This window comes from Rosa rugosa, chromosome 6 (genome assembly GCF_958449725.1).
Source record: "Rosa rugosa chromosome 6, drRosRugo1.1, whole genome shotgun sequence".
Taxonomy (NCBI): Eukaryota; Viridiplantae; Streptophyta; class Magnoliopsida; order Rosales; family Rosaceae; genus Rosa; species Rosa rugosa.
This window is the reverse complement of record NC_084825.1, coordinates 36,459,543-36,472,204: the sequence shown is the minus strand read 5'-3', so window position 1 is coordinate 36,472,204 and position 12,662 is coordinate 36,459,543.

Genomic DNA, 12,662 nt, shown 5'->3' with positions numbered 1-12,662 from the left:
TGCTTCGCTACGTACCAAAATATATATCAACTACCACCAGACCTATCTACCATGCATCCTGAACTGGACATGGTAGATGATGATATATATTGATGACTTGTACGTACGTATGTTTCCACATCCTCATTTTGACTTACGTATTAAGTTACCATGGAGAGGTTGATCACTTAATAATTCCTTTCTAGCTAGATGAAAAATGAAAATCGATCTTCCAGGCTAGGGTTCACTTGGCCAAGTTGCATAAAGTGACAGATATATAACTGTAATCATTTGGAAATTAACCAACTACGACCACGCAAATATGACAACGGCTAATTTCTCCGTGATAGCTTGAACATGCTTAGAAGTTTAAGTTTATAGCTTATTCGATCTTACAGTTATTTACTTTATCTCAAACTTCAAGAGTACGTGATTTTGCACACATACCACTTGAGTTACGGCATTTTTTTTTTTTTTTTTTTTTTTTTTGTATTATAAGATGATATAGGCAGACTTGAAAAATGGAGCTACAAATTGGTAGAGTTAGGAACTTTACTACACCTGATAATCTTGTTAATTTTGTTATCCTATGCGTCGTACCCTCAAATAATTGCTCGTCAAAAATTATATTTAAACACTAATTGACCAAATATCTTGATAATCCTCCAATCAGGTTCCCTTTTCCTGCTCTGAACAATCTGATTAATTAAGTTGGTGATCATAAACCGACTCATGAAAGCAACCCAAAAGATTGACAGAAAAAGAAAAGAAAGAGAAAGGCATGTTATTGGTCAATTAGGGTTCATTCAAGTTAAAGAATGTATTTAATAATTTAATGGCCTGATTAACTTGTCATTATCGTGAAGGTTTACAAATGTAGAATAAAGGTTTATCAGAAAGGAGCTCAAGACTAAATTAAGCATGATCCTAGCTAACTCTACTTTATGGAATGAACTAGACCTAGAGAATATTTCTTTTTTATTCTTAATTATGAAAGAGAAGAGAAAGGCATATTATTTTATCTTGCAAATCCTGTAACAAGTAAGCAGATATGGCCATGCCACATAAGGTTGTCTTGTGGAAATTGACAACTAAATACAGTCTATCTCCATGAGTTGGTAGTCAAAATTAGCAACTTTGTCTTGCAAGAAACCAAGGGAAGGAAAGAAAAGATAGCAAGGAGACAGAAGATTGGACACCCTATAAGCAAAGATATTTTTGATGGAGAGGAATTAGAATTTTTTTTTTTTGGTTAGAATGGAGGAATAAGGTAGATTGGGGTAATAAAACTGAGAAATGCTAGAATTAATTATAATTAGCATTTTTATATTCACACCGAAGATTGATTTAATTATGAGATTATAATTTTGGTCACTTGGGGCATACATAACTTGTAATGCCTCCATCTTACCTCGTAAACTTGGGTACTATTTTTGACTTACCTAGCCTATAACTTATATAGGCGTGAATGACTAACAACCTACGTTGATCAATTAGTGTCATATATCCTTATAATACAATACCCTAACCTATAGCACAATATAAAGGAAGGAAAGTTTTCTTTTGATAAGAATATAGGAAGGAAAGTCCCTTGATTGAAAAAAGGGGCCGGATTAATAATATGGGTTGGTGTAGTAATTATTGACATCATGAATATTGTTCCCCAATTGATCCACTTTTATGCTGCTAATTAAGCCAGAAGACCTAGTCAAATGACTCCACAAGCTGACATATACACAATTGCTTGATGAAAACTCTGTTATATATATACATGTTTAGGATTAGCTACTAACAGGTAGTCCTTTGTTCTATGGTTGGCGGCATCTTCCATATATGTGCACATGTCTGACCATCGTCTCATGGATCAGTGGAAGAAGTCATTATTCCTGGCTAGGGCGTTTAATTTTCAGTACTTCAAAGTTTAGACCTCGATATCTCATAGTTTTTAATATCCAAGTCATTCATATTAAAAACTTTTTTGAATTTATAGGTGTTTGCACACGCATCGCGAATGTGCCGGTGGCTAGTATTGTTTTAAATTATAAAATAAATATGAACATTGTTTTGTTTTGAATATTTCACTAAAAGCTTAAGTACTTAACCCCTACTCCAATAATGGCCTGCATGAGCTGTTCTTGCTCGAGAAAGCCCAGGTACACTTAATAGTTGAGTGGTCACCTTCATACACACATGTATTAGTTAGCCCATGAAATCAATCAAGTCAACGGTCAACTGATATCTCCTCTATATTGCTTCTCTCTTAATTATTTCATCATCTCTCAGAGCATCTCCAACAGCTTCCCTATAATTTCTCTATTTTAGGGAAGTAAAAATTAAAATCTCTAAAAAAATTTATGCTCCAACTCCAACAGATTCTCTATTTTACAAATTCCATAATTCTTCCCTAAAATTTTACAGATTGCTGTAAATATAGGGAATTTTGTTTTCTCTCTCATCACTATCTCTATTTTAGGGATAATTATAGGGAATCTGTTGGAGCAAAACAGCCAAATTTTTCCCTAAAATGGAGAAAAATCTCCTCGTCTCTCTTATTCCTCTGTCATGTCAATTCAAATATTCTCATTTTGGTCGTAGTCTTGTAGATTGACTTCAATGTGTAGGAACTGTGGCGTTCTTAACTACAACTGAAACCGTAAACTCTAAGCCTGCAAGGAATATACTTGCACTCCAAGAAGCAAATTAGTTCACCATTTGAACTAGTGATCATAGAGCAACTCCAACAGTTTCCCCATATTTTGATTTTTCTCTCCTTTAGAGAAAAATGAGCCTCTTTTGCTCCAACAGATTCCCTATAACTATCCCTATTTTAGGGAAAGTGAGGAAAGAGAAAACCAAATTCCCTATATTTACAGCAATCTCTAAAATTTTAAGGAAAAATATGGAGATTTTAGAGATTGCTGTAAAATAGGGAATCTGTTGGAGTTGGAGAAGAAAAAGATGCTAAAGCTTTGACTTTTACTTCCCTATTATACAGAAATTATAGGGAAGCTGTTGGAGTTGCTCAATTAAGCTTTTGATAAACCGTAAACTCGTTTGATACAATTAAATCACTAAATTATATCCGTTTAGGTTAATATTTCATAAAGACAGTCATTATAAATGGACTTAAGAATTGAAAAAATAAGAGAGAGTTTGGACGAGGGTCTCAAAATATTATTTTGTCATCAATATTGCTCTTATCCAAATGTCCACACATGCTAGGCAATGTGCTTAATTATAGAAGTAATGAAGTAATTGCAGATTGGTTCGCAAAGGGCGGGACTTGATAATTAAGCACGTCAACCTAACTTGGATGGTTAGAAGAGCAGCGCTACGCCTGTAGGTAGCAACTTAGTCAAGTAATTTTTTGTTGCATGAAATTTTGAAAATGGGGAATCAGCTAGCTAGGTAAAGCAATAAGCTAGCTAGGGCCGGGTATGAGTTTAAGAAAGACGGCCCAACTGAAAGCAAAAAATTAATTTGTTGTTTGATGAAACTTTTCGCCGCTTAATTTGCTTGCTGCCTGCAATCATACAGAAAAGAGCTTCTGATAATGTGATTATACTAGTAGTAACACAACAGGAATGATTTTCGATTTTGTTTTGTTTCTTTTTTTGGTGTGAGCAGGCTCATCACAAAAGCTGCACACATGCATTCGATCTTATCAAAAGCTGTAAAGCCAAACAGAAAGTCTTTGTGCCAACAAATATTTGCTTTCGATTATTTATTAGGTGACCCCTAGCCTTGTCTCGATCAGTATATAGCTAGTGAATTATCCAAATGCAGAGGAACGAACTCTTAGCAAATCCCATTTCAGCTAGTATAATTATGGAGGAAGAATTTCATGTTGTGATAGTTCCATGGTCTGCCTTTGGCCATATGATTCCTTTACTTCTACTCTCCATAGCCTAAGCAAAAGCCAATTAAGGTTCGTGTCTCCTTCATATCTACCCCAAAAACCATCCAAAGGCTCCAAAAAATTTCACCAGATTTAGAACCTTTCATTACACTATTTTCACTTCCAATGCCTGTTCTGGATCTGATCGGCTCTTGCCAGAAGGCGCCGAGGCCACCGTAGTGCCTTTTGAAAAGATCCACCACTTGAAGGTCGCGTTTGATCTAGTAGAACTGCCCTTCAAGCACTTCGTTTCTGATAAAGTGCCTGTTGGATACTAGCTAGTTGATTTTGCAGCTCACTGGGTGGTTGACACGGCTAAAGAGTATGGTATTTATTCTCCGGCCTACTTCTCTCCTTTCTGTTCCGCGCGCTACCAATGTCATGACTGGCTCACCAGAACATCTAAATCAAGGTCCGCCATCACCCGGAAAGCTGGACATCCCTGACGGACTGGGTCCCCTTTCCGTCGACCTTGTAGCGTTTGAAGAGTATGAGACCTTTATCGTGCAAATGGTTCTGGGATATATAAGTGATGCTGTAAGGCTTGCCAAGATTGTATCATCGAGTCAAGTACTAGCCGTTGGAACTTGCAACGAATTTGAAGAAGAATACTTGGATGTTTACGCAAAAATCAATAGAAAACATGTGATTCCCACAGGTTTGCTATCTCTAGAGAAATCAAATATGGATAACATCACTGTGGGTTCAGGGCGTTATGTGATGTTTGATTGGCTTGATAAGCAAAATCCTAGATAGGTCAGTTGATTTTGCTATCTCCAGTGAACCCACATAGAGCTCGTGATCGAACCAAACTATCCGCTACTTTTTATTATATTTCACCATTCCAGGATCTGCACATTCTGATTTATGTATGCTAATTTCAAGCACTACATGTTTCTTTATCTGCCACTGGATGGTAACTTTCACTTGCGCCTAGCCTTGCTGTGTTTATACGGCGTAGAGCATCTTTAACAATATATGCTAGCTGTTCAGATATATCTGAATTGTGTGTCCGACCCAAACTCTAGTGACTTGTCCATGTTGTAATAGGGTTAGTCTTACAACTATCTTCGGAGATATCCTATTCATTGAATGATTCAGTTTCCATGTAAGACTTATATTCTCTGATTGTTGATACGCCTAAAATAGATGCTCAACTTAGCCCTGCAAAATTGTAGTTGTTAGTATAGAATAAGTAAGGATCATTCAAGCCGGGGATTGAGGGTACGCAAGTAATTACGTAACAAATAAAGAATTAAAGTATGAATATAAGTATATACGAAAATAATGAAAGAATGAGTGAACATGAAATCGTAACAAGGGGGGTTTTAGGTTTTGTAATATAGAAAATTAAAGTAAAACATAAAAACAATGCAGGATTTACAATGATATGAATGAAGATGTTAGAGATTCGGAAATCCACCACCAAAACATGCTCAAGACAAATTTATCATCCTAATTTCAATTACCAAGTCGTGAAAAGGTTTCAATCAAGAACAAACCGTGAACGCATGCATAAGTTCTTATTACTTCCCTAGATTACTTAAGCAAAATGAACGCATCATTACTAAGCCTTTAGAATAAACAATCAAGGTATAGAACACTATCCTATCAACAATTTATTCTAAGCATTAAGCACATGTGGAAGTTTGATCGAAACAAGAATCCAATACTAGTGTGGAACGCCTACCTAGCATGCAATCCTTTTTATTTGGTTTCACCTATTGTCCTATACGTTTTACTACCATTGAAACAAGCATTATTAACTGTTTAGGAGATTAAAATACCTATTTCTAGCCCAACTCACATGATCATAATATTTTATGTGTGCATTCATAAAACATAAACATGCAAGAGTTATCTGTAAACCAAAACCAAATAAACAATTTCACAACAAAGCAATCACAAAACTAGGAATCAAAATATTGTCAAAACCATGTCTTAGGGCTTCAAACCTCGCCCCTAACAAAAGTAACTTAGTTATACATTGTCATATAGTATAATCAAAATAGAGAAAAAGAAACAGATGGCAGGCGGATGAATAAGAAAGAGAGACAGAAGAGAAGGTGAAGGGTGCGGTCCTCCTCATTGTGTTGCAGAGGCTCTTTATATAGGAGATACACAACCCTAGTTTCCTTATTCAACTCTGCTTGTAATTTGCTTGAGGTTTCCTTCGATTGATGCACAATTTAATTACTTTCAAGCCAATAAAATAATTCCATGTCATCAAGATTCAGTCATCATCTCCAATTCGTATCCAAGTATGATTGGGGAAGCCTTTGGACGTCATAGACTCTAGAATCTTCATGTAAATATAAATTTCCGTCAAAAACCAGATTCACGCGCAGCTTGACTTTTCGGTACTAAATCAGCCATAACTTCTTCTAGAAAAATGATATCAACGAACAGTAAAAAGATGTGGAAACGAGACATCCGAGGCTTTTCAACAATATAAAAATCATTATCTGGTTCGTTCTGAGCTGCTCTCAGTGCTCTGTCGAAATTGACTAATCTGCACAGGCAGATTTCATGATTTAACCTTTCATGCGTCTTTTCTCCTTTACTCCACAAGAATCCTAAAATAATAAAACAAACATTAATACTTTCTATTAAGAGAAATAGCTTGACAAAATGAAAGGAAATATTAATATAAATATCGCACATTATGCTCCTATCAGTTGTAATCCTCTATATAAAGAGACCCCTAATATCAATGAAAGCTTACAACTCATTCTCTCCCAATTTTTGATTTCCTAAAACACGTTATCAGCACGAAGCCCTAACCATGAAACCCTAAATTCATAAATTCGAAACCCTAGCTACCTCCATCGCACACCTTGAAGATATTGATCCTAGGAGTCCAGAACCGGCCGGAAAGCCCCCAAACCGGCAGTCGGAAGTTCCGCAAACCATTGAACCGGCTGGGTTAGCCTTGCTTCGTCCCCTCGCCTGCAAGCATGCATAGCGCGCCCCGACGCCAGTGTTAGCCTCGCTTGTCCCAGTGCGTTAGCCTCGCTACCCTTCTGCAGATTAGTATCGCTATGGCCTTGGTTAGCCTCACTTCGCCCAGCACCCGTGCAGCCTTTCCCCGCAAGCTAGCCTCGCTACCGAAAGCCCCGGCACGCCTTGCCCTAGCCTCGCACGCCCCAGCGTCCGCTAGCCTCGCCGACCCCTCACAGCAGCCCGACAGCGCAACACGCTAGTAGCCCGGCAGCAGCACGCCCAGCACGTCAGCAGCCCTAGCGTACACGCTAGCCTCACTGCCAGCAAGCATCCAGCCAGCTTCTCCCAGTGTTCTCCAGGATGACCGATGGGCACCTTCTCCTAGTCTGCTCCTCTCCAAGATTCGTCGACGGCTCGTCAGATCGGTTGGGCAGCAAGGCTGTTCAACGCAGAGATGGTCGGCGCTTGGGTGCCCAACAAATTGGGTGTCCTTAGAGTTTCTGGACAGGCTGGCCTTCGCACTTGGGCCTGGGCTCTTGCCTTTTTTGGGCTGGCGGGCTTGTCTATGGATTCGGGAAGGATTTGGGTAAGAATTTGGGACCCAGGTCGTACCCAAATTCGGATCTTGGATCCAAGACAGATGCTCGTTTTGTGCTGGTATTGGTTCTGGTTCTTGAGAGTTCTTATGCTGATATTCGAGTTTTTGACACCCTCGGTCACTTTCGAACTCTTGGTGAGCGAATCACCTCTCCTAGGTGATTCTATCATCGGTTACGATTACAGCTACGATTACTACTACATTTACACTGCTCTCGTGACATATGCAGTGCAGCGATACCAAATCTTTTTGGTATCAAGTCACGTCCTGGTTACCCGTTACTCTAGATGCGTTTGTGCATCTTGTTATGTTTTATTGTTTTTTCTTCATTATAGATGCGTTTGTGCATCTTGTTATGCTTTATTATTTTTCTTTCGATGTGTTTGCATCACTCCATGTACTCCTCAGTTTCAATTAATATAGCTTGTCGTCTTTTCCTTCAAAAAAAAAAAAAAAAACTTTTCTAATCCGTCTCTTTTTTCAGAATTATCATTCTATCACATATCCAATTAAAAAATAATTTTTTTTGATGAAAATTTCTCATTTAATGTATACTAATAAAAGAACTAAAATATTGTATTTTCCTAACAAAGTCATAATATGATTTACTTCCATTTTTAAGTTTCTTTTTCACTTTCAATGTTCATCTATTTTAGTCCATGTCAAAAGATAGTAAGTTAACAATTGTGAGCAATGAAGAAGAAAATAAATTTTTTCTTAATCTATACTGTTGGTGAGCTGTGACCTGTTGGTAACTTATAATTGTAAAGGTCATGGGTTCAATTCTCACTGATATATGTAAGGGTGGGGTGGGCTAAGAGTATTTTAAAAAAAAAAAAAAAAACTTTCGGTGTTCACAAAGGTTATTTCGAAAATTTTGATGAAGTTAACACTAATAATTTTGTGAACTGAATAACAAATTAACAATGAGGAGAGAACAAAAAGATGAAAAAATAGTAATAAATTCATACTTGGGTGGAGACAATGAAAATTATTGTTATCCAATGAGAACTTAAGTAGCTTTTGTATTTAATTAATTAGTTATGTATTTATTTCTCCTCACAGATTTGGATTTTAGAAATTAGTGTACTTATTAGTCATTTTGCACTTGGATATAAATTTAAATATTCATAAGGTGAACTAAGAAAATGGTAGAGTACGTGGCAATAACCGCATCCTAATAACAAAACAAAAATCTAACTTATATAACCAAAAAATTATATAAAGTTTTTGAATGAAGGACTGGTGCAGCTGCCCTCAAGTTTTGATTAATGAAACTGTCGAATACAAGGGGGGAAAAAGAGAAAGATAAAAAAAAATAATGAAAAAATTAAAATTCTTGTAATCACCAAAAGAATAGGAAAATTTGTCAAAGGAATAAGAATGTGTGAATCTAGGGGAATAAAAGGCGTGAAGCCAGGGAAACTGAAAAAAAAAGAAGATAAAAGATAAAATAAAAGCCAAAAGAAAGAGAGATTAGCGATGATAAAACATAGATCCACATCAATAATAGCATCGTGCCCTAACCAAGTGCGCAACTCTGATTTTGTTTATCTTCCTGACGTTTATAATTGGATTAAATTATGTTTAGTCCTTGTACTATGACCCTTTTTTCGTTTCAGTCCCTGACATTCTCAATTAATCTGAAAAGTCCCTAACGTCAAAATTTCCATCTAATTGGTCCCTCCCGCATCAAATTAGAAGTTGGCCTTAGGTGAAATGTCCAATATACCCCTCTGTTATTTCTTTTTCCTTTTTAATTTCTTTTTCTCCTTTTATTTTTATTTTTTCTTTTTAATTTCTTTTTCTCCTTTTTTTTTCTTTTTTCTTTTTAATTTCTTTTTTTCCTTTTTTTTCTTTTTTCTTTTTAATATCTTTTTTGCTTTTTCTTCTTTTTTTCTTGTTCCTTTTTAATTTTTTTTTCCTTTTTTTCCTTTTTAATTTCTTTTTTTCTTGTTCCTTTTTAATTTCTTTTTTTCCTTTTTTTTTTCTTTTCATTTTGCCTACTTTCTCCTTCCTCAACCCACCAATCTCATTCCGATCAAACTCCACAACCCATCTGTTTCTCTCCCCAAATTGAAACCAAACCCAGCAAAGACCTAGCTTGGCGGTGCAGAGATGGACATCGAGCAAAAGCAAGAGGCTAGGAGCTGATCGATCACTTCTTCACCTTCTCTGAAGCCATCTCCCTCTGTTGGGGTCCGCCCTCACCTCCATCATCGCCGACGCCATCTCCCAAATACAAACAGATCCCAATCAGCTCGGAAATTCGCCGCTAAACCACTCCCCTCTTGTTTTCACAGCCTACTTCTCTCTCTCCCACTCAAATCTCACTTTCTCTCTCCACATCAAGCCTCAATCTGGAAACTTTTCACTGAAAACTACCATTTTTTCAGACCCTGAGCTTTTTGGGTCTTGCTCAAAATGGTGATTTGGATTTTGGGTCTGGTTGAAATGATGGTTTTTGATGGCCAAGTTTACCAAAACCAGAAGTGAAGAAGAAGAATAGTGATGGAAAAGGAAAATGGCCGCCGGCGTGGAGAATAATAATTGGGGTTTCGGGTCGATCTGGATTGGTTCGCCGACGTGGCGCTAATGATGCAGCAGGATACGATGGTCATTAAAAAGGAAAAAGGAAAAAGAACAAAGAAAAAAGAAAAGAAAAAGGAAAAAAGAAATTAAAAAGGAAAAAAGAAAAACAAAAAAAGGAAAAGGAAAAAAGAAAAAAAAAAAGGGTCGCCAGCATGGAGAACAAGAATTGGGGTTTCGGGTCGATCTGGATTGGTTCGCCGCGGCGCTACCGATGCAGCAGGATACGATGGTCATTAAAAAAGAAAAAAAAAATTAAAAAGGAAAAATAAAAAATAAAAAATAAAAAAGCAAAAAAGAAATTAAAAAGGAAAAAGAAAAATGAAAAATGAAAAAAGAAAAGAAAAAGGAAAAAAGAAATTAAAAAGGAAAAAAGAAAAACAAAAAAAGGAAAAGGAAAAAAGAAATTAAAAAGGAAAAAGAAAAAAGAAAAAAAAAAGGGCCACCGACATAGAGAACAAGAATTGGGGTTTCGGGTCGATCTGGATTGGTTCGCCGACGTGGCGCTACCGATGCAGCAGGATACGATGGTCATTAAAAAAGAAAAAAAAAATTAAAAAGGAAAAATAAAAAATAAAAAAGCAAAAAAGAAATTAAAAAGGAAAAAGAAAAATGAAAAATGAAAAAAAAGAAATTAAAAAGGAAAAAGAAAAAAAAAAGGAGAAAAAGAAATTAAAAAGGAAAAAGAAATAACAGAGGGGTATATTGGACATTTCACCTAAGGCCAACTCCTAATTTGACGCGGGAGGGACCAATCAGACGGAAATTTTGACATTAGGGACTTTTCAGATTAATTGAGAATGTCAGGGACTGAAACGAAAAAATAGTCATAGTACAGGGACTAAACAGAATTTAATCCTTTATAATTTATATAGGTTTTATATATTGCCCTGCGTGCAAGCTCTCTCTCCTATTTTTCACGGATTGAGTCGTTTTTTTTTTTTTAATTTGTACAATTGGTCCAGTTATTAATTAAATAAAGTAGACCGTAGAATGATCTATTCAAAAAAAAAAAAATGAGCACACGTTGAAACCAATAAAACAATCTGCAATGCAATATGTATATGGTCTGGTCATTACAATTCCCTCCGATTCATACAATCCAAATCTTTTATTATTAGAGAAGTCTACATTATAGATCTGAATCTAGAAGCATATATGTTGGCAGCTCCAGCAAGACAAACAAGTTAATTAACTTAAATAAGATTTGTTAGTTGCATAAATCTTCAATTTTTGAAAGCGAGTTGTTAATTAATGGGTCCTTGACCAAAAGCCCCAAAATGAGAAAAAATTATCCTACTTACCCCATCAACAGATTTTTATTCCCACTAACCCAATTTGAAATAAAATAACAATTTTACCCTCCATCTAATTAATGAATTACATCCATATGCCATCAATTTTCTCTCCTCTGTCTCTATCCCTCTGCGATCTGCAGACTCTCTCTCTCTCTCTCTCTCTCTCTCTCTCTCTCTCTCTCTCATCCCTCTCCGATCTGCTCTCTCTCACCGCCGTCGTCATTTTCAAATTCTGCCGCTGGTCGACTCACCAGGCTCGCAACGTCGCCGGAATGGATTGGGTCGTCGTGGAGGCCAGGAGATTTCGTCGGATCCAGTTTTGGAGATCGTCTCCGAGCGCCGGTTATGGACATCGTCTCCGAGCGCCTCCGCCGCTGCTTCACCGCCTGCGACACCGTCAACTGCACCGGCTCCCTCTTCGACAATCTCAATGCCGGCCATGGAGACGAGGACCGCAAGAAGGACCACCACCACAAAATCATCACCAGCGACTCTTATGCTGGAGACGACGATGCCGACCCAACCCGGTCAGGGCTTCGCCTTGTTGGAATTCGGATCTCCATGGTTGGTTCCTTATATTCGAGTCCAATTTGGCAGGTTTGGCACAGTTTCGACTGCAACAAAAATGGAGAAGACGACATGGGTGCCCAGAGCTTTTCTCTGGGTGCCCAAATCAATTTATCTGTTTTTTTTTTCGTACAATGGTGCAGAAGGCCTAGAAAGAAAGAAAAAATGAAGGAAAAAAAGTTCTATTGGGGCAATAGAAGTCTGTTAAAGCGTCTATTGGGGGGTAATAGACGTTTTGAATTGATGTAATATTCTCATTTTTTTCTTTAATAAAAGTTTTATTTGTCTAAATCTAGGAAGATTAGTTCCTATTCTGGCGACTGAAAGTCTTATTGGGAGGCAATAGACATCTATTGGGGGGCAATACATGGCTGATAATCGTCTATTGTGGGCCAATAGACGTCTATTGGGGGCCAATAGACCAAAAATTCTATTGGGGGGCAATAGACGTCTATTGGGAGGCAATACATGGCTGATAGAGGTCTATTGGGGGGCAATAGACGTCTATTGGGGGGCAATACATGGCTGATAGTCATCTATTGGGGGGCAATACATGGCTGATAGTCATCTATTAGGGGGCAATACATGGCTGAATAGTCACCTATTAGGGGCAATAGACGTCTATTAGGGGGCAATAGATGTCTATTGGGTGCAAAAAAACTTTCCGGTGAGATTTTCAGCAAATTCCGGTGGGCGGTAGCCGGTGACCGGAATCCGACGACCGTTGACCGGAATCCGGCGAAAGTTGGCCGGAATCCGGCGGCCGGTGACAGGAATCCGGCGGCCGGTG